Source organism: Emys orbicularis, chromosome 1 (assembly GCF_028017835.1).
Source record: "Emys orbicularis isolate rEmyOrb1 chromosome 1, rEmyOrb1.hap1, whole genome shotgun sequence".
Classification (NCBI taxonomy): domain Eukaryota; kingdom Metazoa; phylum Chordata; order Testudines; family Emydidae; genus Emys; species Emys orbicularis.
The window spans coordinates 243,753,456-243,778,614 of NC_088683.1; positions in this window are offsets into that span (position 1 = coordinate 243,753,456).

A 25,159-nucleotide genomic window follows, 5' to 3' on the forward strand; every position below is an offset into this window, starting at 1 on the left:
TTTTATCCGAATTTGTGTTATATCGGGTCGCGTTATATCGAGGTAGCGGTGTACCTGTAAGATTAAGTTAATCACAAACCCACACCTAAGACAAACGGGTTATATGAACCCACCCAGGAATTTTGAACTGTATGGTCAGAGGGGTTTTTGCTGATATTGTTTTGGGTAAGGAGGTGTCTGCACATGTATGTGTGTGTGAGAGAGAGAGGGAAAGCAGAACTCAGAACCAAAGAGAGAAAGAGGCTGCAAGTAAACCAAGCAGCAGCAGCCTGTAAGCACAGTGTGATTTAGGGAGAAGCCTACAGGAAGGTTCTGGGTCCGAGTACTGGCCCAAAATAGAGAACAATGCTCTATGCCAAAGTTATGAAAGGATCGGTGAAGTACTTATATTCAGACTAACTGGTCTCTGTGGCTTGAATAATAATTTATATGTACTGAAGAGACACAAAGATGGGTTATGTAACACATGTAAGATGAAAGAAACCGTTGATCACCTGACATGGGAATGCAGAGAGTGTTCCCAGGAAAGGCAGGTTCTTTATGAAGAATTTAGATGCTTTAAAGTGACAGAATATACTGTGAGGGGTTTTGTGAGAGTATCAGGAAAATGGAGTAACATTAAAAAAGCTCTACCATGTTTCTTAAGGATATAGAGCAGGTTAAGAGAGTACAGTGGCATGAATGTATGAGGAATATAGTAGGTGGCGGCCATCGATTCAGTAGGTGAGTCTGCTTCCCTGTAAAGAAGCAGAAGAAGAAGACCCAGAGAGTCAGAGCACACTGGTTCCGTCAGAGTCAGAACGGGGAGAGCAGGAGATGAGAGTTGCCAGAGACAGAAGGTGGTTCCTCGGAGAAGGCTGAAAGCAGAAGAGTAGCAAGAGGGGTTTGCTGGTTGACATTCCCAAACCAGAGCCAGAGGTCTGGAGAGAGCTGAAGGCAAGAGGAGCAGCAGAGGGAGATGCCTTCTGGCTCTCAGCCAGAGAGCCAGTGTCTAGGGTCAGAGAGGCCTGAAGGAAGAGGAGCAGTGGAGGAGCTTACCCGCTGATGTCTCCTTGCTGGAGAGCTGGACCCAGAGGAAAGGGCCGGGGGGAGTGAGTGATACCCTCCAAGCAAGGATACTCCCAGTAGAGAGGCTGTGAGAGTTCTTGTCATAACTATAAAGGGAAGGGTAACAGCCCTCCTGTGTACAATACTATAAAATCCCTCCTGGCCAGTGACTCCAAAATCCTTTTACCTGCAAAGGGTTAAGAAGCTCAGGTAACCTGGCTGACACCTGACCCAAAGGACCAATAAGGGGACAAGATACTTTCAAATCTTGGTGGGGAGAAGGCTTTTGTTTGTGCTCTTTGTTTTGGTGGGAGTTCGCTCTTGGGACTAAGAGGGACCAGACATCAATCCAGGCTCTCCAAATCTTTCTGAACAAGTCTCTCATATTTCAAACTTGTAAGTACAGCCAGGCAAGGCGTGTTAGTTTTATCTTTGTTTTCTCAACTTGTAAATGTACCTTTTGCTAGGGTGATTACCTCTGTTTGCTGTAACTTTGAACCTAAAGCTAGAGGGGGGGTCCTCTGGGCTCTTTAAGTTTGATTACCCTGTAAAGTTATTTTCCATCCTGATTTTACAGAGATGATGTTGACCTTATTCTTTAATTAAAAGCCTTTTTTAATAACCTGATTGATTTTTCCTTGTTTTTAGATCCAAGGGGATTGGGTCTGGATCCACCAGGAGTTGGTGGGAGAAAGGAGGGGGGATGGTTAATTTCTCCTTGTTTTAAGATCCAAGGGGTTGGATCTGTGTTCACCAGGGAGTTGGTGGAAGAGTCTCTCAAGGCTACCCAGGGAAGGGAGTTAGCCCATTGGGAGTGGTGGCAGCGGACCAGATCTAAGCTGGTAGTTAAACTTAGAAGTTTTCATGCAGGCCCCCACATCTGTACCCTAAAGTTCAGAGTGGGGAAGGAGCCTTGACAGTTCTCATTGAGCAAAGCAGGATTGCACCCCAGAAAGAAGGGCCAGGGTGGCTGTTCTGGCAGAGGGATAGAAGAGGATGGAGAAGGAGCCTAGCTGCAAGAGAAGATACTGGGGTATGGTGAGAACAAGGACTACTTGCACTGGGCTGATATGGATTATGCTTTGGGACTTTTGCACTATGTTTTGTTAATAAACTATGTGTATGGACTAGAGGATATGCTTCCATGGAGTTAACGGGGACCCAAGAGAGAAACTGAGGTGAGGAGCCACTTGCAGGGCTGCCCTGAGGCTATGAGGGGGTGCCTGGGAGGAAGCTACTTGTTTACATTCACAAAGGTGGTTTAGTGGTTTGAGCTGATGGTTGAAACTGCTTGAGTTCTAGTCCCAGCTTTGACAAGATTTCCTCTGTGACCTTGGGCAAGTCACTCAACCTGTCTGTGCTTCAGCTTCCCCACCCACAGAACTGGATCAATAATACCTCCTTGGATTTTACTAAGACTATGTGAACATTGTCTTGTGATAAGAATAGTTATTCACCAGTATGGATTGTCCTCCACCGAAGAGTTTATTTGTGACAGGGCTGTCCTGTAATGTCACTGTCATCTTATTACCAGGGAAAGTAGGGCTTTACATCTATTTTTTTAACCTCTCATGGCCTACAGGAGTTTGCTTAGTGTGAAATGTATTTCTATATTACAGGTGTTCTTCAAGTGTGTTCACTACAACATACATGTTTCTGAAGTGTTCCAGTTCTTTCAAAAGGAATTTTACTGAACTTTTGAATATGCTAAAGAAATGTCCTTATCTTCTTGGTGGGGCACATGATTTCCTTTCTAAGCAGGGAAGGCCAACTATGTCTTCTTTTTCTTTCCCCAAGTAATGATATGGGATGTATTCCACAGCCAGGTCAGCACCTGCATCTTGAGTACAACCGCACAATTCATTGTCAGCAACACAATGACTCACACAGGACATTTCCTCTATTGCGTGGATGGACCTCTTGTGTCTATGATCTAATTTGTGCTACTGGGCTTTGTAGGAGTATTGCGATATCAATTAACCAATCCAAACTGCCAGAGATATTTATTCACACAACATCCTTCTTAGCCTGGTCTCCAAGCACTTTTTCTCCCCAAGCCCACTAGGTGGCACCTATTACCAGATGCAGGATTAGCTGACATGACATTCCCTTTATTTAGGACAAACAAGTCTCCTCTGTCAAACACGTTCACTAGAATGTAGCGCTCTGGGTGCTCAGGATTATTTGTATGGATTGTCACTGTAACCTAATAGGAAAGTAATAGCACAGTTAAGCAACAGAGATGCTGTCTAAACTACCCAGACTTTCAGCCAGGGGTAGGGATTAGAGCTGGTCGGAAAATTTCAAACTCTGAAATCTTTTGGCAAAAAAAGGGACAAATTTTCCCTCAAAATGTTTACTAAACACGTTCCTCTTTATCAACCAGCTCCAGTGGGGATTATTCTTCCACACTGCAAATTACTTGAAGCCATATTGCCCCCTACTCTAAGGGAATGGAAGCTCCCCAGTGTTGTATATGCAGTGCACAGTCTCCATCATATCATCTGTTAGAAGGTGGGGCTTGCTCATAGGCCTGCAGTTGATTGGCCCCAAACCGCAGTGAGATCCGTGCTTTTAGTGGACCTGCTGGAGCCAGTGCCATGCATATAGCCACCCTGTGTTTCCTCACTGCCTATGGCCACTGCATGACCTACCCCACAAGCATTCAAATATCTCAGATCAGACTCCTCTCTCATTTAGACAGCCTGCCTTGCAAATCCAGAACCCCGTGAGCATCTGCAATACCAGCCCAGTGCCTTTAACTACAAAACTATCCATTAAAAACATCAGAGTTTCAATATTTTTCCTATAATTTCCCTTGGAAACAGAAAAGGTCGCAATACAATTTAATACTGAAAGCATTAGGGCGCAGATCCTCAGCTGCTTTGAAGTCAGTGAAGCTTTGACAATTAACAGCAGCTGAGGATCTGCCTGCAGGGGTGTAACAAAAAAAAGGAAAAATTCAGGTTATCTGTGGAATCCACCTTCTGTTTGAAAAGAGTGCAGTGACTCCTGCGGGATAAGGTTTTACTAGCTGATTTTAGAGTTCAAGGATAGTTGTATTTACCATTCTCCAGATCCTGATTGTGTGCCGCAAACAAAGATCACATCTTCCAAATGAAAGTATTCTGAAATGTAAAGATGCATCCCTAGTGTCTGTCAGGATATTATTTTTTAGATAATGCACACACACATACACCTATTTTTTTTTCTCAACAACACAGTAAGAATGACAGCAATGCCAGAGATCTGAATTCTCTCAACAGCAACTATAGCATTCAGCTGTTAGAGGCCTGTATATTCTTTCCAGAAAACAAGTTGTTGATTTTTGGTATTTGGAAATGTACAGTTTCTGTTACAAATTTTCTATAGAGTAGTCTCTATTCTCACGTCATTTAAATTTTGTTTCACATCTCCAAGCCCTGATTCAGCAAAACACTTAAGCATATGCTTAATTTTTATGGGTCTTCACCATGTGCTTCAAAGCTTTGCTGAATAGGGGTTGACTTAAGCACATGCCTAAAGCTAAGCAGATGCATAGTTCCTTACATTCTTCCAGGGAAGGAGGTAAGGAAAAGCATACACGGCCTGTTCACCCCCAAGTTGCATATCTTTCGTATTCCTTCTGCTATTAATACTAGCTTCCAATCTCTTACTGAAACAATAGGGGCCATTTCCTACCATCCTGTCTTTTTTACAAGAATAAAATATTTTTTAGCCCATAAAAATATAATATTTAATAGTAACACCCAGAAGTTCAGCCAGTTTTGCTTCATATATACCCTGGGGCCTGACCTTTCTTTCACTGCAGGAACCCATCACATGTATTATTCTGGGAGCATGTCTAGGTTCTCAAGGATATCTGTACATCTTTTCAGCAGTGTGTTATCTTTTATTAATGCTTTGTTTTGTGAAGTGATACCCCTAATGCAGTCATTAAGGCTTAGCCTTAAGGCTGAGGATCCAGATCTCACTGAAATCAATGGCAAAACTCCCATTGGCTGGTGCATGATCAGGACCCAAATCCTGTACCTGAAGTCAGTGTGGTTAGCTTTCTGTTCGGGTATTTAATCCTGTGTTTATCTCTTCCACTTTTTATTTCCGAGGATTTTATGGCAGATTGAATCTATCCTGTCACAATCTTTTGCAATATCCCTCTAGTCATACTCTGGTAGTCTGACTTTCAGCTTCTCAGATCCAGAACCTGACAGGGTTATATGTATTATTCCTGGCTATTGTGTATTACTGTGATTTACCTTGTGGGGTTTTTTTTAACATCATAAGGACTCTTAATTATACCCAGAGATTGCCACAAAGAGTTTAGACTGATGCAATAATTTGTACTATAGCCTCCATGACGTATATAGTTCGAGGATTTGTTAATTTGGAATATGGATCAGCCCTGACCTTCAGATATGCCACTTCTTGTCAGGCTCCATCCCCCAGAACAAAACCTTTCCTCATTGGTTGGTTAAAATTTTTCATTATTATTTTCCTCATGCCCCTGAACATTCGGGTTCTGGCTGGTTCAGAAGCAGACCTGGCAAAATAGAAGCTGAGTTAGCAATCAGGACAAGACTGTGAGATGACTGGAAATAAGAAAATGCCTCTGTAGAGCTAGCTTCTTTCCTGGCCAACCGTTATTATTTTAGGTGATAATTTTCCATCTTCACATTGCCTCTTATTTTCTGAAGGAACTTTTCTAGGACAATAAGGTTATATATATGAAGGTGCGAATTAGAGCTGATTGAAAATTGCAGATATTTTTTGGTGGGAAATTTCAAAAAAGTTCTTTATTGAGGGATATCGGGGCCTTAGCCAAAATACGTAACAACCAAGTTGGGGACTTTCCCCCCTTGTCTTTCAGGAAAGAGTGATAGATTTTTTTGACTGATTAGGGGCTTCACACCAGCTTCTGACACAATGTAGTAGCATTGCAATGAACAGATCAATAAGTCAGGTTGTTGGCTTTGCGTGTATTTTATCAGGCAACAGTCTGTTGATTTTATTTTCTCTGTTCTCTTATTAGAGACTTTATAGAAGTAGATCTAACTTCTAATTATCATAAAGATTATGGGACACACATTGGCTTGATTTTGGCTTTTTAAAAATCACTCTCATTTTCCTTCCTTTAATTCCCTATTGTTCAACTTCTTACTTTTTTTCGGGGGGGGAGGGTTCTTTGTACTTCCGCTTCTCCCTTCATTTGGTCTGTTCTAGGACTCACTGAGTCAATGGGAATTTAGCTAATGTCTTCACTGGCTCTAGAATTTGTCCTCAAGTCATTCGATAGCATGAATGACTGAACAAACCAGTTACACCTCATCAAGCCAACAAGCATAGGTGTCCCAGGGAAGAAGAATTTAACAAAGGTCTCTGACTAACAACGACAGTAAACCAACGTGAAAGTAGGCACTGCAGTCACAGTGTACTAGAGGTGCACTCCCATGTGAGAGCAGCTCTCATTTTGAGGTTTTATTTCCAGGGGGATTTTCTGTGCATTATGGTCAGTTTCTCAAGATGGACTCATGGCTTTGTTTAGCTTAGGTTAGCCAGGTGGCGCCAGGTGGGAGAATCACATATGTGAGTGTCTCCATTGGTGAGGATCAAATTGGCCACTCTGCTAGTGGTGGTTAATAAAACATGGGAGTCTGTTTTTTAAATGACCACTATTATGGCACTTCATATGGAAGAAAGGGACATGCACTAAGAGAAAAGATGCTCTCAAACGCCCTCTCATTTGCAGTTCTTTGACATGATATATTCATTTTCTTATTGTCTTTGAGAAAGCATTATATAGTTAGCAAGTACTAGGGTATGTCTACACCCAGCTGCTAGTTCGGCGGCTGGCAATCGAAGTTCTGGGTTCGACTTATCGCGTCCAGACAAGACGCGATAAGTCGAACCAGGAAGTGCTCGCCGTCGACTGCGGTACTCCAGCTAGACGAGAGGAGTACCGCGGAGTCGACGGGGGAGCCTGCCTGCTGCGTGTGGACCGAGGTAAGTTCGAACTAAGGTACTTCGAACTTCAGCTACGGTATTCACGTAGCTGAAGTTGCGTACCTTAGTTCGATTTGGGGGTTTAGTGTAGACCAAGCCCTAGTGACACGCAGGTATTTAAAATGCCAACATATCTTTTCCATTATACCAAGATGAATCATTTACTTAAAAACGTATCCATACAGACCACAGAGTTCAATTCTGGAATCCCATTCACATGCTGGCACTACTTGTGTGAAGAAGGGTTTGCAAGATTTGACCCTTTGCTATACATTTAGGGCCTGATCCTGTTCCCATTGAAGTCAATGGCTAAACTCCCATTGACTTCAGCAGTGCAGCATGAGGCCCTTGCAGAAGGAACAGGACACAATTTTATTTCCCACTGAATGCAAAAAAGAAAAAGCTAACTAAGTACCAAAGTCTTAGATGAAAAAGAAAATGAACACCTTTTGCAGGCTTTTTAATAACTTTTTTTCCCAATAAAAAGAGCAAGGTTTGTCTGAAATTAGTACCTGTTTGAACAGAAAGCACATTTTGTCCCAGGCAAGGCAATTATATCATTGTCTATGAACACAACAATGTAATATAAAGTAATAAAAAGAAAATGCAATATACAATAAGATTCAGACATTAAATTGTTTAATGAAAACACAAAAGAAAAAGAGGACAGGAAATGTGATTTGCTTTATTGAGAAAAATTCCTTTTCAAATGTTTAATCAATAATAAAGTTCATATTTCCTGACTTATGACTTGATTAAAACATTCTTCCCTCCTTGAAATAATTTGTATGTGTTTTTGAGAAAATAATTAAATAGCTGTAATGAATACAATAGAATGTAATGAATAGATGGTGTGGACTGACAGCATCCTGGACAGACTGTTCTGTGTTCAAACCATTCCCCCTTTGCAATTGACTGCTTAGATAGGTGCACTTTGTCATTTTGTTTCAGGATCATTCTTTTCACTGGATTGTATAAATGTAAAACAAACATTTGCAGATGCATTTGGGAAAAGGAAGTCCTGCAGGATCACAAAGCTGGTAATATGGAGATGTATCACTGTTGCATCTTGCATGGTACACACGTTGCTCTTGTTAACAAATTCTTTTATATTCCTGAACTACCTGAAAAGTAACAGGCAAAAAAGTACAACAAAATTCAAGCTCCATAATTTGAGCAATGGAGACTCTAGGCCAAAGATTCCCAGACCATGATCCTAATTCATCATCCAAAGAGTGTTAAATATCCAGATTCTGTAATTTGACAACAAACCCATATTATTATTGCAGAGACAGAACTTACTGCGGTAGTACACATGAGCCTGTCCTTATATGTTAGCTGTCACACCAACTGTAGAGAATTTTTCTGTTTTATGATTTTTCTCTCAGTTAGCCATTTTGAATTTATGGAGTTGTTGCTTTTCCTCCATATTGGGTGTCCTTCTTGTTGCCCAATTTGGTGCCCTTTCTGGCAAAGGTGGGAAAGGTAAGGGTCATCTGACCCTCTAATCCGCCTGGCAACAAGAAAATATGTAAGGCTGAGCAGCACGCCCCTGAGGTGCTGTCTGTCTGAGAGGCAGCCAGTGCCCATCATTGTTCCATCTGCTATCGCATTGCTCCCGCTCACCTGACAGAACATCTAGTCAGACTAGCGTCCGCATTCACCCACACAGGTCGATGCAAAGCATCGGAACACCTGGTGGAAGAAGATCAGCCTACCTAAATGTCTACCTACCTGTTCAACCTAAAGACCCATCCTGTTGTATCCTGTGTTCTTGTCGGTCCCAGCTGTCATGGTCTCCTGTTCCAGCTCTGTTCCTGTGTCCGTGTGATCCTCACCTGAGAACATGGTGATGTAGTTAATCTTTTGTTATACCTTTTATCCCACTGTGTGTACCTTTTTGGGATCCTAGCTTAAGGCCTTTGTTAGTTCAATGACCGAGTGGTTTTGTTTATTTGTTTAATAGTTTGGGGGTCCTTCTTTTAATAAATTGTTTGTGTTTGCACCTTACCTATATGTCAGTTTTCTGTCAAACCCCAATGACAGATGCGGGAGGGGGTTCAAACCTGTAGTTTCTCGGGGATTTCTATGCCATCTAGCCTAGCTTAAGAAAAAACCCGTAACACAATGACTAAGACAACTGAGCACACTCAAAGGAGGTGATAAGTCTAATCACACTATCCTTATTCCTTCACTTTTACACAGGAATATAGGAATTGTCAGACTGGATCAGACCCAATGTCCATCTAGTCCAGTATCCTGTCTCCAATAGTGGCCAGCACCCTCTAGAGAACAAAAACAGAAAAAATATATGAATAATGCTATATTCTAGTGAAACAAACTGAATTAAGATGGGAAGGATCACAATGCATGGGTATGGCCAATCCAATGCCTATGCTTACATGTGCTTGTTCTATCCTCTTGTTTAACAAATGTGGTCCTAGGTCTGGAGCTTGTTTAATTATATACTTCTGGCCATGGTTACACTTGACCCTGACTTCATAGGAAACTAGAAATTGCCATAAAAAGCAGACCAGTTGTTATCTGGTGTGCTGTCTCCAACGGTGGTTAGTATCAGAAGCCTCTGAGGAAGATGCAAAAATCCCACAGTACATAGTTACAGAATAACTGTTCCACAGGGAACATTTCTTCAAAGCTCCCATCAATTACAGATTGGCAGATGCCCTGAAGCATGAGGGGTTTTATCTCTTATAAAAAGTATTTCCTACTTTTGAGTATCAGATCTGGTCGACTCCCAAGGCAGGAGTCATGCTATTGCTTTTGTTTTGTTTTGGAAAAATATTATCCCCAACTTACTGATAGGGAACTGAGATATGGGATAGAATAAGTAACTATATCAAAGTCACATTTGAAGCCTGTGACTGAGCCAGGAATGAGCCGGGTCTTCCCAACTCCCAGTCCAATCCCCTACCCACTAGATCATCTTTCCTCCATTCATTCTGTGATAAGACACCAGGTAGCATGTTATATTTTTTATCTGTTTACCAAGGTAATTGGTCCCAATAGAATGAAGTCTTCTATATTGGCTGATCTTCATACAGGCAAAGAGCAAGGTTTTATTTTTCCTTAGGTCCCTGCCCCTTGCATATTGGTCATATAAGCACACTACTCTCTGCCCTTGAACAATATCCCAGCCACTGTATAAATGCTCCTTCAGAGATATCTTAGAAGTAAACAGATAACAGATTTGTGCAAAAGTAAAATTTACTTATAATTTCATTAATTTCATTTTCTAAGAGAGCAGTAAGAATGCATTTTCAGTATGAAGCCCACTGTCCAGAGACTGCTGTGAACTGACCTGGGTGCCAAGTAGACATACCATAGACAGCCCAAGAATTTGGGTAGAACAAAAGTGGCTTAGAGTCACCCACACACCTCTCAAATGCTGTGCCAAACAAATCATGGGTACACCCATGAATTGGGCCCAATATGGTTGGCGATACTTTGGATGGTCTCTTTAGGAAGAAAGTTAAGTAATGATGGACAGAAGAACAGAGAGTAAGCAAGAGATGATAGATTACACAGAGTCAATCAAATACACATAGTCTACCAAGGACCGTTGAGCCAGCCAGAGTGACGACAGTTGATGATGTTACACCAGGCATTGTGTGGTGAAATTCCCAGATCTGGCTCAATCCTGCAAATCCATGAATCTCTGGGGTGGCCCCCTAGGTGGCACCAGGTAGGGTCAGGGCGTGCACCCCTTTGCTTGTCAATGGAAAGTTTGAGAACACGGTGTGGTAAAGTATTTTTGTCCATCCTGGTGACATGGCCGAAGTGCATGGAACACCACTTTTGAATATAATGAGTGATTGAGGAAAGGCCAGATCTTTGCAAGATTGTGACGTTCTGCACAAAGTCAAACCACTTTAGACTCAGGATGTGATGCTGACAGCACATATAGAATATCTCTAGCCACTCCAAGTCTGCCTATCAGCAGTTCCAGGATTCTGACCCATATAGCAATACAGGTGGTACACAGGCTTGATAAATCCTGAACTTTGTCCCAGTGCAAATATGTCTTTGCATCCATAATTACCTTGAGTGGTTACCTTTAAAAACTTACCAGTTGCCATAAATAATATTACCTCCATGTAGGGTATACTTTATAAGATTGAAATACTCTTATTTATTTATGTATGGCAAGTTTGTAAAGGGCATTCATTGTAGATGTATAGACAGACACATATGGCATTAAGAATGGAAATGAGAAAATGTTCCTGGTTCCATTCTGCTCACTACCCTGAAAGGAATGTTATCTTTATCTTGTGCTTAAATTAGATCCACAAAAATCCAGCTGTTAAACATACTCATGACATCAAGGCACAAGTGATTTCAGCACATGTATGCACATGTCATTTGAAACACTATACCCCACTAGAGCATCAAGATGGATTATAAACAAAAGCACAGTCAGGCAGGAAAATAGCCTGTCACATAACAAAATGCTGACAGCTCTAAATAACACCTTTTTTGGAAGATTTCTAAACTCACTAAAAATACAGCACTGGTTTTCCCAAAGAAAGTAGGATTATTTTATTCTTATTTTCATTTTTAATTCCCCCAACATGGGGTCTGAATAGTTTAGTATTAGCACAGGTTCCTTTAAACAGAGTGTCATGACAACCACAGTTCCGTCTGGTATCTGCATAGCCATTCTGCTTATTACCTGTGGAAAAATGTACATACCAAATGCTCAAACTGTTTTTTAAACAGATTAAATATAAATAACTAATCTGACTTGACCTAGATAACTGAATGTAATGTATCACAAGATGTGAACATAAAAAATTAAATGTAAATACAGTGATGTATTTTACTGGAGGGGAAGAAAGCTGCTAAAAATAGTGGGGGTTAAATGTGTGCGTGTGGGGGGGGGTGTTTGTTACTTTGTTTTTGATTGGTTTTTGTTTGAGAACAACCATTTTAAAAAGAAATGCTTTCAAAGCTGAAAAGTATGGATCACCTATGCAAGACTTCAGGTATTCCTAGCACTTATAAAATATTTTTTTCCATGAACAGCACAGGTAAAGCATGTAAAGTGTATGTATTTTTATAAATCTGACATGTATCTATTCTACTGATTTATTTTTCCAGTAATGCATAATTTATTTTAGATTGTCCTTTTATAACACTCAGGCTTTGAATCTGATTGAATCCTAGACTTGATGCATATAATTTATATCTTTATAGAGCCATCGTTATTATGTAATTGTATATAACAGGGTCATTGTTATACACACCCATGCATAAGGAAATGAGGTGAAGCCAAATGGATTTCTGAGTAACTACCTGTCAATGACACAAATTCTAATTTATGTGCAGACTATCAGATTCCTAGAGCAGTCACAACCTGCCAATCTTGCTTTGCTCTATCCTGTTGGAACTGACTGATACAAACTAAAAATTTCACATGGCACTGATGTCCAATTTGCACTTGATCTACAAATACCAACAATATACCCAGCTTTACATTTTATCCTTAAAACTATGCCATACATTTCACACAATCTGAGTTTCCTAATAATTTCCCCAAGGAACACTGTATTTTTGGCAGCTAGTTTTCACAAGAGAAAATAGGATTTGAGTTTGAAAAATGATAAAGGAATGTTACTCCAAGGTTATGCTGACTCAGGTTTTATTTTATATAGGACAGCTATATATCAGACCAATTTTAAATGCATATGTAACTTTATTGCTGTAGTACAGACAATAAAATAAGGCCCAGCATTTGGGCCCTATGACCTTTATTAAGAGATTGCTTTAAGGATGAAATATTGGATTCTCTGATTCATTTCAACTTTATTCCCTGATTCATTTCAACTTGATTCAGTCTAATTCGCCTCATCCTGTAATCCGTCTTATTTCAGTTCCCCCACATCATTCCAATAGCTCTGCAGCTTCCTCTTCACAGGACCTCTCCAAGGTTTCACTCCTCACAGTACTGAATTCCTAAATATATCATTAGTCATTAGTTTTTCTCCCTTTTCCTCCTTAAATTGCCTCTCCAGTCTGTCTTTCCAGTTTCCCCAATAACATCTAGAGATGTACAAAACTTGATGGTTTTGTTTCCCAGGTTCCCATCTGTTCATGCAATCATTCTCTTTGATTTAAATCTGGGCAGGGTCACACTCCAGAAGTCTTCTTTTGAAATTTGGGTTTAACTGTGCCCCAGTCAATAGAACAAAATGAAATCAAAGAGTTTATCCTGATGAGTCAGCAAACCACAGCTTTTGATGCAAAACCACAAAGTGGGCTATGTTCATTTGAAAGGACCCTACTATTTTGGTGAATATGGTCTCTAAGTTTTGAATCTGTCACGAAAACCAAAACCAAATGAATTTACTTGGTTTGAGGTTTCATTGTCAGCCTTTCAGACAGCTCTAATCACATTAGCATCATCAATACTTTGCACCAGATTAACTACATTTTTGGAGGGGAATCTGATATGGAATCTGTTTTTTCCTAATATAGGGCCAAATTCTGCCATTCTCTAGTTAGACCATTATTGACTTCAGTGAGATTGCACAGGTGTAATTGATGTCAGGATTTGGCCCATAAAAGCCATTGCAGTCACTGTTTTGCTGCTTGGGGAAATGAGACAGATTCATGCTCGCAGAAATACAGCAATAAAAAGGATTATAGGAAGATATAACAAAAATTGTTGTATTTTTTCCTCCATGGAATGTTGTATATAGTCTATTGAACATTTTCTCCTGTATTTCACGATAGCACAATTAAAAAAGGAAAATACAAGTAGTGACGTAGCACATGAGGGTACCTCCCAAGGTCACCCCAATAATTTACTATTGTAGGGCATGGGGTTTGGTCTGCAGCTGTTGCAAGGGAATTCTTCTCCCTGGAGTATCTCATGACTTCAGTTTCCAACAGAAAATCCATTAACTGGAATAGAATATCAGGACTACCAGGTATGCACAGCTTCACTAGAGAAATATGTGTTTCCTGGTCATTTCTAGTATGTCATTCAATCTTTTTAAAATGTTAATGGAGTTTTTAAAGTGAGTGAGTGTGTGTGAGAGAGAGAAACTATCTACAAATTCAAGGGCCAAATAATCCCCTTTAGAGGATTTAAAAAGAGTGTATAAGAATAAAAAAGAGCCTCCAAAAATCCTTAAAAACAGGAAAGAGCAAATGGCACCCAAACGTCCCCTGAAATCCATGCAAACATGCAACAGATGTGATCTGTGTGAGGGTGGATGTAGCATATATGGAAGAATCAAGGTTTGGCTAAATGCTGCAAAAGCACTTCACATCTCTTGGAAGGTACTTGACTCATTCAGAAACAAATCTGTAATGTAGACAATGACCCACAGTCAGATACGCATACCGGAACACTGAATGACCCACCTCCCAGTTCATATAGTTTTCTCTGTGAGTATAACAGCAATTGTGACATCATTATAACAAAGGAGGCTTATATTACATTAATAACGGCTAGCGTGTCCTCCAGGCATCCAAAATCTCCCAACATCCCCGAGTTGGACCAATATCTGCTTCAGTCTCCTATGCAGAATGGCAAAGATGCAAGTTAAAGTTACTTTAACTTGTTCCCTTTACTATTTTTGTTTTAATACTGAGTTAAATTTGGCTCTGATGGCACTTGGTCTTTGCTAGGTCAAGTCTACGTAGAGTATATTCTACAGTTTGCTTGAGAAGTGAGCAGGCCATGCACACTACATTATGCCCTCCTGTGCTCCCCAGGTTATTAAGGCAGAATCTTAGACTTCTTTTTAAATAATTATATATAACTTACCCCACACACACACCCCCGCTCCTTCCATGTCATATACCAGGTGGGATCTGGTGGGCTCCTGATCATTTTACATTTCCCAGATGGTGAGCCATTAGAGTTATTCCGGTTAACACATGTCATTTTACATTCATTTCTTTATATCATTCTGTAAAGAAGAGAGCTAGTTGTGCAGAACACACAGTTGCAGAAACCTTCTGAATATAACCAGATTAGATGGTCCTCAGGTTCGCTCAGTTCACATTCGACTTTACTGGGGTCTCTAATATATTTGCATACATTGAATAGCACCTTTCTTCACAAATAGTCCCACTGGAAAAAAATAGCACTACTCGTGGAGTAAAAGAGCTCTTCAAAGTGAATAGAGACATCAGAATCTTGCTCTCAGTGGCATGACAACTGATGCCAATGACAGCCAACACTTAAAAATTTCCAATTCAGTATACTCAGCATGAAAGCCTGCAGTACTATCATCGTAACATGTTTGTGTTCTGGAGGTTGATGCTAGGTATCACACTCCCTGCTTCAGAGAACACTGCAAAGTCAATTAGAAACTATGACATAAAAAGACCTATTTTCCTGTGTCCCTGCAAAACAATTCCAGGCTTTTTCTGTTTGTTCCCTTCAGCAGAGCTTTTGATGTGCTACAGAAACAATGTAACCAGACTTACTCGTTTGGAGTTTACCAGAGGAGAAAAGGAATCTTGGTGATATATTCTCTTGATATAATGTTTGTTTGAGAAAGAGAAGAACATAATACATAGTGTCTGACTTTTCCTTCTTCCTCTCTTATATCCTGTCCTGTACAGTTTTTGAACTTGCATTTATGATCCTGTTCACACAGGTTTCAGTGAACTATTCTTCTGTCCTTCTCATTATCAGTGAGCCAGTAAATCATATTAATACTATTACATATGAGGAGGTGATATTCTTGCAAAAAGTTGCAGAGATAAAAATATGTGATATATTAATTTATTGTGTACCTCTGACTGCCTCTCCTGCCCTCTGCCCTTCTGATCCATCTCTTTGGATTTATTCTAAGATTCCAAGCCGCTGAGCATCTTTTTAAATAGCACCCATTTCTTTTTAGATCAGCTGGTCAGATGTTTCCTCCTTTTCCCCAAATATGGACTTTCTTCCCAAATTACACCTGCACAAGGCCCAGAACAGGCTAGATTTAATACTTGGTGACTGATAGGTTTCTAAACAGCACTTCAATGTTCATCATCTTGAAATGTTGTGGAACCTGAAATGAGAGTTTTCCAAGATTGGAAAGGGGGCATTCCCAGCTTCCCAATGGGATACACAATAGTTGCTCCTAGCAGTGGAAGGGCTCAAGATACTGGACTTTAAAGGCATGATATTTGTAAGTACTGAAAGGCAACTCTGGGTCACCTTTAGATACTTTTATGTCTGCCTTTGAGCCCTGTACAGTTAGACTCCTGGGGAGGGATCGCCCCCTTCTCTGATAAAACACATTCAAAGGGATTGAAGATGAGGAAAAATCGAAGAGGTCCCTTAGTGGAGTTTCACACACATTATTCCATCAGTACAGGCTACTAATAATAACAACAAAGCTTGCCACGCACAAACTCTCTGTGTCAACAAGCCCATGGTCTTGTCCACTCTATAGACTCTATTGTATGACCTATTCTCAAAGATAGTTTTATTGCTGTTAGCCAAAATTAACTACATGAAACTAATTAACAAAATTGGAATGGACTATTTATTTGAACCCACCAGTTTCCTCTCTTCATATTTCACAAATATTTGTTAACTCCCTGATAGGTAACGGTAATGTCATTTGTAAATTTCCTATTAATAAAGCATTGGTTCTCTTTTCCATATAATATTCCTTCCAAAATATCTTCATTTACCAAGAAAATACAGATATTTTCTATTATTTCCTCATGAAGGGCTTTATCCTGTTCCCACTGAAGTCCCACTGAACTCACAGTGATTCCAAGGGAACAGGACGAGAAACTACTTTTAGATTAACTTGTAAGTACACTCGGGGAAAACAGTAAAGAGTCATACAGCAGACCCTTAAGCTTGCACCAGCAACAAAAAGCTGTACAGATTGACAAAGTTTCTCATAAATGCATCTTAGTTTAATTTTGCATTGAAATCTATTTAGAGGTTTTGTGTTTTGCAGTAGTGGACTATACTTAATATTATGAGAGAGAGTCATATTGCAGGAATTTTGTAAAGTTCCCTTTTATAGTTGAGTTATGAAACAGTACAAAATGAAAAGAAAAAAATGTTTCAATGGAGACCCTATATCAGTGTTGCATTTCAGGAGACAAAAAATAGCACAGACCTCTATTTGAGTGCATCCTGTTCAAAGATCTTTTCTCTGTATAATTCTGTTTTTCATTTTAGACATTCAGAACAAACCATACACCACTGTATGAGACATAGATGCCATTTTTCCAGTAGAAAAGGCTTTTATGAGTGCTTATACAAGACGGCTTTATATGTGTCTGACACATCAGCTTGCTGATTTACCATAAATGCATGATTATGCAGCCACCTCCAAAATAGCACTAAAATTCAAGAACATGGTAAATCACAGAATTACACATAGGCCTGGACTCCAAGCCGGCTGAAGCCCATTTATGTCTGAAGAAACAAAGAGAGTAATGGACTGAAATGGCAAATTATAACTGAACCCAACTCACCCCAAACTATACAAAAGTCCATCATCTTTCTGAAATCAGGGTTCAGAAAACAAACAGCATTGCATTGCAGATTTTTAAGCCAATAAAGAAAACAATAAGACATTCATAAGTACCTGCAAGACAAAGTAGCATATGCCTCTTTATGTTCTGGGGATAGGAGTGTTATTTGTTTTATTTCATTTTGTGGGGAGAGCTATTGAATTCCTTTCTGTATTGAATGTATAACATATTGATCTACACATATATTTTATTGCATCTCAGAGGGGTAAAACTGCTCACAAGTTTCTAACTATACTCACTTACCTTTGTTCTTTTTGTATTTGATGTCACTTACAAACTTCTGTACAGAAAGAGCAGGTCTAGTCTACAGCCAAATGGCCAGAGATTTTAAGAAGTGCTGAAGATGTGATTTATTATTCTAAACATACCACACAGCCATTTCAGTTCCATAACTCACACGATTGCATGTGGGGTATACAGGCCATGTCCTAGGCAGGTACACAAGGGTAAGAGAAGGGACAGGGATCTTCCCCTCTCCCTCATTTTTTGTATTTCAGGTTGTTTCTAGTTCTCAAAAAACTAGTGGACACGAGACAAACCTAGAATTCTTGCAAGTTCAAAATGTAAACCCCACATGTGACATTTTCTGCAATCTTTCCTGGTGACTTCATGGCATCAATCAACATGCAAAATGCAAATCTACACATCCAAATTGCTGCCACTCTATGGAATGTCCTTTGCTTTAATGGCAGATCAGAAACACTTCTAGCACATGCTCTTTCCCCTCAAGCTGGCTATGGCCTGGAAGACCCTTGAGGAAACCCTGGTCTTTGTTCCGTCAGTTCTGCAGAAGGAGGTTATCTGTATAATAAATTATTTAGACAAGCAGCTTATATTTCAGCAAATCTCCCTTGCAATTGACAAGGTCAGGAGCCTGTGTAAGGGGCTGAGCCTGGTAACAGACAGATCAGAGTTCTCTTGTTCCCTCTCAAAAGATAACTAATTTGGGAGGCTCTTAGGGTATGTCTACACAGAGCTTTGGAGCCCATGAGAGCAAGACTCCCAGCCTGGGTTAACAGACTTGGGTTACCAGGACCCACAATAGCATTCTGAAAATAGCTATAAAGACAGTGTTTTGAAGTTGCAGCTCGGGTTGGAGTTTGGCTCTGAATCTAGGGAGGAGGTGAGCTTCAGAGCCCAAGTTCCAGCCTGAGTCACAACTCCAAAGTGCTGTCTATACAGCTATATTTAGAGCTCTAGCATGAACAAGCCTGTCTATCCAGGCTGGGAGGTTCATTCCTGCAGCCTCCAAAATGCCATACCCTTTGAGATTCAGGATGAGGACTAGTGTTTCCATCCATGCACAGAAACTGCAAGATGGAGCTACTCATTGAGCAGATCCAGTAGTGTTCCACTTTGGTAAGCCTTCTAAAGCCAATGGTGTACTGCACTGTACCTAAGGTAGAAAGGGGAATTGGTACCATTGTGACGTGCATGTAGCCTTGAGGGCCTTCTTATTTAGAACAACCAAATTTAGAAAATCCTCATTCATTCCCCGAGAGTAAGAAGCAAGGGGCTGAAGCTTCAAGACCTGTGTTAGTTAAATGAATAAAACTGGATCAGACGCATACAAGCTGGCGGACCTTTCATGCCCTGTTCATAGAAAAGCTCATTCAATTAGATCCATTTCAGCCTTTTGGGATGAAATACTGAGAGATTTCAGCTGAGAAACTGCAAAGCTGGCACTTAGCTTCCCCTGGACATGTCCTCGAAGCACTATCAACTCAATGTTCTTTCTTCAACAGATAAAGCCAATGGACAGTGTGGCCCCCGGGCAGCAAGGAAGAGAGTTCCCCAGAGCTTCTTACTAGGCCTTCCTCTCTCCCCCCCCTTTCCACTATAGTCAAGAATTTGTCAGGGCCACTGTTTTTATTTGCTGGGGGACCTTGTAGTATGAATGCGGTCTGGTTAGCTTGGTCCTTTTGCTTTTTTACACCCTCTGTATATTTTATTTTATTTTATCTCTGGGAGATGCTACACAGATCCTATTGTCTTGTTCTCATGTCAGCTAGATTTCACATTTTCTTTTCATGCTCCAGTTCCGCCAATACAGGAATTCACCCCCAGCCCTCACTCAGGCAAAAATTGCACCTTTGTGGTTATGCACGTTGTATGTAATGTTGTTACTAATGCAAGGTAGAGTTGCAGCTCTGGAAGTCATCCAGGTTGGAAGAGAAAAGAGGGGCATGACCTGAATGGTTAGTGGGATCCACAACAGGAGATTCTTATTAGTTGTTGATCTGCCTGTCAAGTAGAGAGAGAAGAAGGAGATACCCATTTCTTCTGGGTTGATAGACCAGGGCACAAAAATAAATTATCCTTTATTTTAGTGAATTTTTTTTCCTAATATTTTTTGTGACAGCTCATTCTCAGAAAGATTATAACATAAACCTTCCAGTAGTTACGTAACTGTGTTCATCTTTTAAAATTTCATTTTGCATTGTTTTTCACATTGTATGATTTAACATGGGTCCTATCCTATATGCAAATAAATCCTCTAGACCAAACCCAGAAGACCTTCCTCAGCTTTCACTTAGCCCTCTTGCGTGAGTAAAGACATCAGAATTTGCCCAATTACTTGCTGATCCCTAATTCCTCCATACCCCTGGCTGGCCAGGCCTCCTTCTTCCATATGTTTTTGTTTTTTTGTTTTGAGGAGCAGGAAAAAAGTCTAGGGGAGAGACACATGCAGCCTAGATACTCCTCCACCATGAACTCCAGTGGCTTCTTTCCATGATTTAGATCCCATCTGCACTGGGCAGTGCAGGAAAACGTAGAGGCCATAGTTTTCACAAACCAGTGTGAGAGTCACATCAACACAGTTACTGATGGCTGTAAAAGCTAAGGGCCCAAATTTTGCCCTTATAATTGCAAGCAGAGCGCCCATTGAAATCAATGTGCACATCAGACCACAGAATTTAGCCCCTGACATTTACACAGGTCATTCTACATATGAAAGGCAATTGTGGATGGGACACAGAGGAAAAGATAAAGTTGGGAGCAAAGTGTGCACAGGAACTTAAATTTGACTGCTTTTGAAGGGGCACGTTCTGTGCCCCCACCATGGCCCCGGGACCGGAGGAGCTCGCTCTGCCTGCCGCGGCCCTGGGGCTAGAGGAGTTCTGTGTCCCTGCCGATTATTTGAGGGGCTCGTGCCCTTGCTTGCCCCCCATTATGCACGCCCCTGGCTGGGAGGGTACTAATAAGAGCAATGAAGCGTATTTTGTTCAAAATGGTAGTTCCCATGGCTTAAAATTAGCAGATAGATGCAACTTTTCTTACCCATCACATATCCAGAACTAAATTATCTGCATATATCATACATATATACACACACTGCTATTTAATAAGTTGATAACAAAAAAAAAACAATAAACCTTACTCTTTTAATTAGAAGTGTTTGAAAAGCACAAAAGTTGGCTTTTCCCCATTTTGCTCTCATCCAATAACCTCAATGTAACTTATTCTTTATTCAGTGACATTTCTGTTTAGTTTTAAGTTTAAATCAGTTTAAAATTGATTGCTCGTTTTTTGTTTACCTCTGCAATCATGGCTTTGAAGCTGTGAAAAAGAGAACTGGCTCACCATTATAAATAAGCAGTAACAAAGTCAAATATATGTTAAGATATTTTCCACATAGTTTATTTGTCCTAAAGCTAATAATTTTGGAGCTACAAAAACTAAAGAGAAGGAATTTGTTATCTTTTGCCATTCTGCAGGTTTTTTTGCATCAAATGTCAACACTATTGCACAGTTCCAGTGGTTTCCCCCCATTCTGTTCCCTTTTATTTCTTTTGCATATTACTGAACAAAACTGTCTACAAAGTGTGCATCCCTCTATTCAGTCATAGTAGGCATGGGCGGCACATGCACTGCTGGCTGGGGGAGGCTAGTCCTCAGCCCTGCGCCTTCCACCCACAGCCCTGCCCCTTCTGCTCCCTCCCCCACACTGGAGCCCAGAGCCCCCCCACTGTGGCCACTGGCCCCTGCCCCAGGATAGTGCCCCCAGCTCCCCCAGCCCCAGAGTGCTGGGAGGGCAGGCGGCATGGCCGCAGCCTCCCCAGTGCTGGGAGGGCGGGTGGCGGGGCCCCAGTCTGAGCTGGCACAGGGGAAGCCGCAGAGTGGGAAGCAGGATGGGGGCTGGGGGTAGAGCATGGGTGGGGCCACGCCTGGCTGTTTGGGGAGGCACAGCCTTCCCCAGCCTATGATATCTGCCACCTATGATCGTAGGCTTGGATCCTGCAAGCTGTTGCTCAACGTTAAACTCCATTGAAGTGAATGAGAGCTCAGGGTGCTCATCGCCTCACTTGAGGCCTGATCCAAAACCTATTGCAATTAATAGAATGACTCCCATTGTCTTCAGTGGGTTTTGGATTAGGCTGCACTGATTTCCACCCATTCTCACCATGCAGTCTACTACACAGTACACTTGAGTGAAGGGTTGGAATCTGGAGAGAACATGGACAATCATAGCATCGACAAAAGAGAGACAAGAGGGAAATAGCAGGGAAATCTAATGAACATCTTAGATGGCTGTATACTAATTCAAAAAGTATGGGGAATAAATAAGAAGAATTAGAATTACTAGTGACTAATCACAATCATGACATAATGGGCATCAGAGACTTGGTGGTATAATTCACATGACTCGAATATTGAAATATTAGGGTGCAGCTTGTTTAGGAAGAACCAGCAGGGAAAAAAGAGAGGAATTATTGCTGTCATTCTATGGACCATCTAATCAGGAAAAAGAGGTGGTTCTGTTCATTCCCTATCAAGCACCTGGCATTGGCCACTGTCGGAAGACAGGATACTGGGCTAGATGGACCATTGGTCTGACCCAGTATGGCCGTTCTTATGTTCTTATGTGGATGAGGCTTTTTTTAATCAAATAACAAAATCATCCCAAGCACAGGACTTGGTAGTGCTGGGGGATTTCAAATATCCAGGCATCTGTTGAGAAAATAATACAGCAAGACATAGATCATCCAACAAGTTCTTGGAATGCACAGAGGACAACTTTTTTATTACAGAAGGTGGAGAAAGCGACTAGAGGAGAAACTATTCTAGATTTGATTCTGATGAATAGGAAGGAACTGGTTAAGAATTTGAAGGTGGAAGGCAGTGTGAGTGAAAGTGATCATGAAATGATAAGAGTTCGTGATTCTAAGGAATGGTATGAAGGAAAACAGTAGAATAAAGACAATAGATTACAAGAAGGCAGACTTTAGCATACTCAGAGAATTAGTAGGTAAGATCTCATGGGAAGCAAGTCTAAGGGGAAAAGAATTCAGGAGAGTTGGCAGTTTTTAAAGGGACATTAAGAGCACTAGAGCAAACTATTCCAATGCATAGGAAAGATAGGAAGTATGGTATGAGACCACCCTGGCTTAACCAGGAGATCTTCAACAACCTATAACTCAAAAAAGTCATACAAAACGTGGAAACTAAGTCAAACTACAAAGGATTAATATAAAAAAAAACCAATCATATAAGGACAAATTGAGAAAGGCCAAGGCACAAAATGAGATTAAACTGGCTAGGGACATAAGGGCTAACAAGAAAACATTTTACAAATACATTAGAAGCAAGAGGAAAATCATGGACAGAGTAGGCTCATTATTCACTGAGGATGGAAAGACTATAACCAAAATGCATCAATGGCCAAAGTATTAAATGCCTTTTTTGTTTCATTTTCCACCAAAAAGATTAGCAGCGCTTAGATGACTAACATAATGAACATCAGTGTAAATGGGGTAGGATATAAGGCTAAAATAAGGAAAGAACAAGTTAAGAATTACTTAGACAAGTTAGACATCTTTGAGTCAGTAGGGCTTGACGGAATACATACTAGAATACTTAAGGAACTGGTTGAAGAGATCGCTGAGCCATTAGCAATTATCTTTGAGAACTCGCAGAGGATGGGAGAGATCCCAGAAGACTGGAAAAGGGCAAATATGGTACCTACCTATAAAAAGGGGAATAAGGACAACCGAGGGAATTATAGACCAGTCAGCTTAACTTCAGTACCAAAAAGATTTGTAAGCACCAATTTGTAAGCACCTAGAAGATAAAAAGGTGATGATCAGTAATAGTCAATATGGATTTGTCAAGAACAAATCATGTCAAACCAACCTAATACTGTCTTTGGCAGGGTAACAAGCCTTGTAGATGGGGGAAAGCAGTAGATGTGATATATCTCGACTTTAGTAAGGCTTTTGATACTGTCTCACATAATGGCTCATAAGCAAACTAGGGAAGGATAGCCTAGTCAAGCCAACTACAAGATGGGTGCACAACTGATTGGAAAACCATACTCAGAGAGTAGAAATGGTTCACAGTCAAGCTGGAAGAGCCTATCGAGTGGGATCCTGCAGGGATCTGTCCTGGGTTCTGTTCTATTCAATATCTTCATAAATGATTTGGATAATGGCATAGAGAGTTAATTTATAAAGTTTGTGGACAATACCAAGCTGAGAGGGGTTGCAAGTACTTTGGAACACAGGATTATAATTCAAAATGATCTTGAAAACTGGAGAAATGGTCTGAAACAAACAGAATGAAATTCAATAAGGACAAATGCAAAGTACTATACTTAGGAAGGAATAACCAATTCCACAAATACAAAATGGGAAATGACTGCCTAGGAAGGAGTACTGCAGAAAAGGAGCTGGAGGTCATAGTGGATCGGGTATTCACCCACGAAAGCTCATGCTCCTATACATCTGTTAGTCTATAAGGTGCCACAGGACTCTTTGCTGCTCAAACTCAATATGAGTCAGCAATGTAATACTGTTGCAAAAAAGAGAACATCATTCTGGGATGTATTAGCAGCAGTGTTGTAAGCAAGAAATGAGAAGTAATTCTTTCACTTTACTCAGCACTGATAAGCCCTCAGTTAGAATACTGTGTCCAGTTCTGAGCACTGCACTTCAGGAAAAATGTAGACAAATTGGAGAAAGTCCAGAGGAGAACAACAAAACTGGTTAAAGGTCTAGAAAACATGACCTATGAGGAAAGATTGAAAAAATTGGGTTTGTTTAGCCTGGAGAAGACTGAGGAGGACTTGATAACAGTCTTTAATAAAGAGGAGGGAGATAAATAGGTCTCCTTAGCCACTGAGGCTAGAACAAGAAGTAATGGTTTTTGATTGTAGCAAGGGAGATTTTGGTTAGGCATTAGGAAAAACTTCCTAAATAAAAGGGTAGTTAAGCACTGGAACAAATTACCTAGGGAGGTTGTGAAATCTGCATCATTAGAGGTTTTTAAGAGCTGGGTTAGATAAACACCTGTCAGAGATGGTCTAGATAATACTTAGTCCTGCCTCAGTGCAGGGGACTGTACTACATGAACTGTTGCGGTCCCTTCCAGTCCTACATTTCTATAATTCTATGATTTGCACACTGCATTATTCGAATATTGTGTAGTGAACATGTGGAGCAGGAAATTTCCTGACATGTACAGGTGCACACCTAAACATAGCTGAATTATTTATAAGCACACATATACTTAAGGGCCAAATCCATTACAACCAGTAAGAAGATTTCTATTGCCTTCAATGGGGGATGAAGTGAATCCT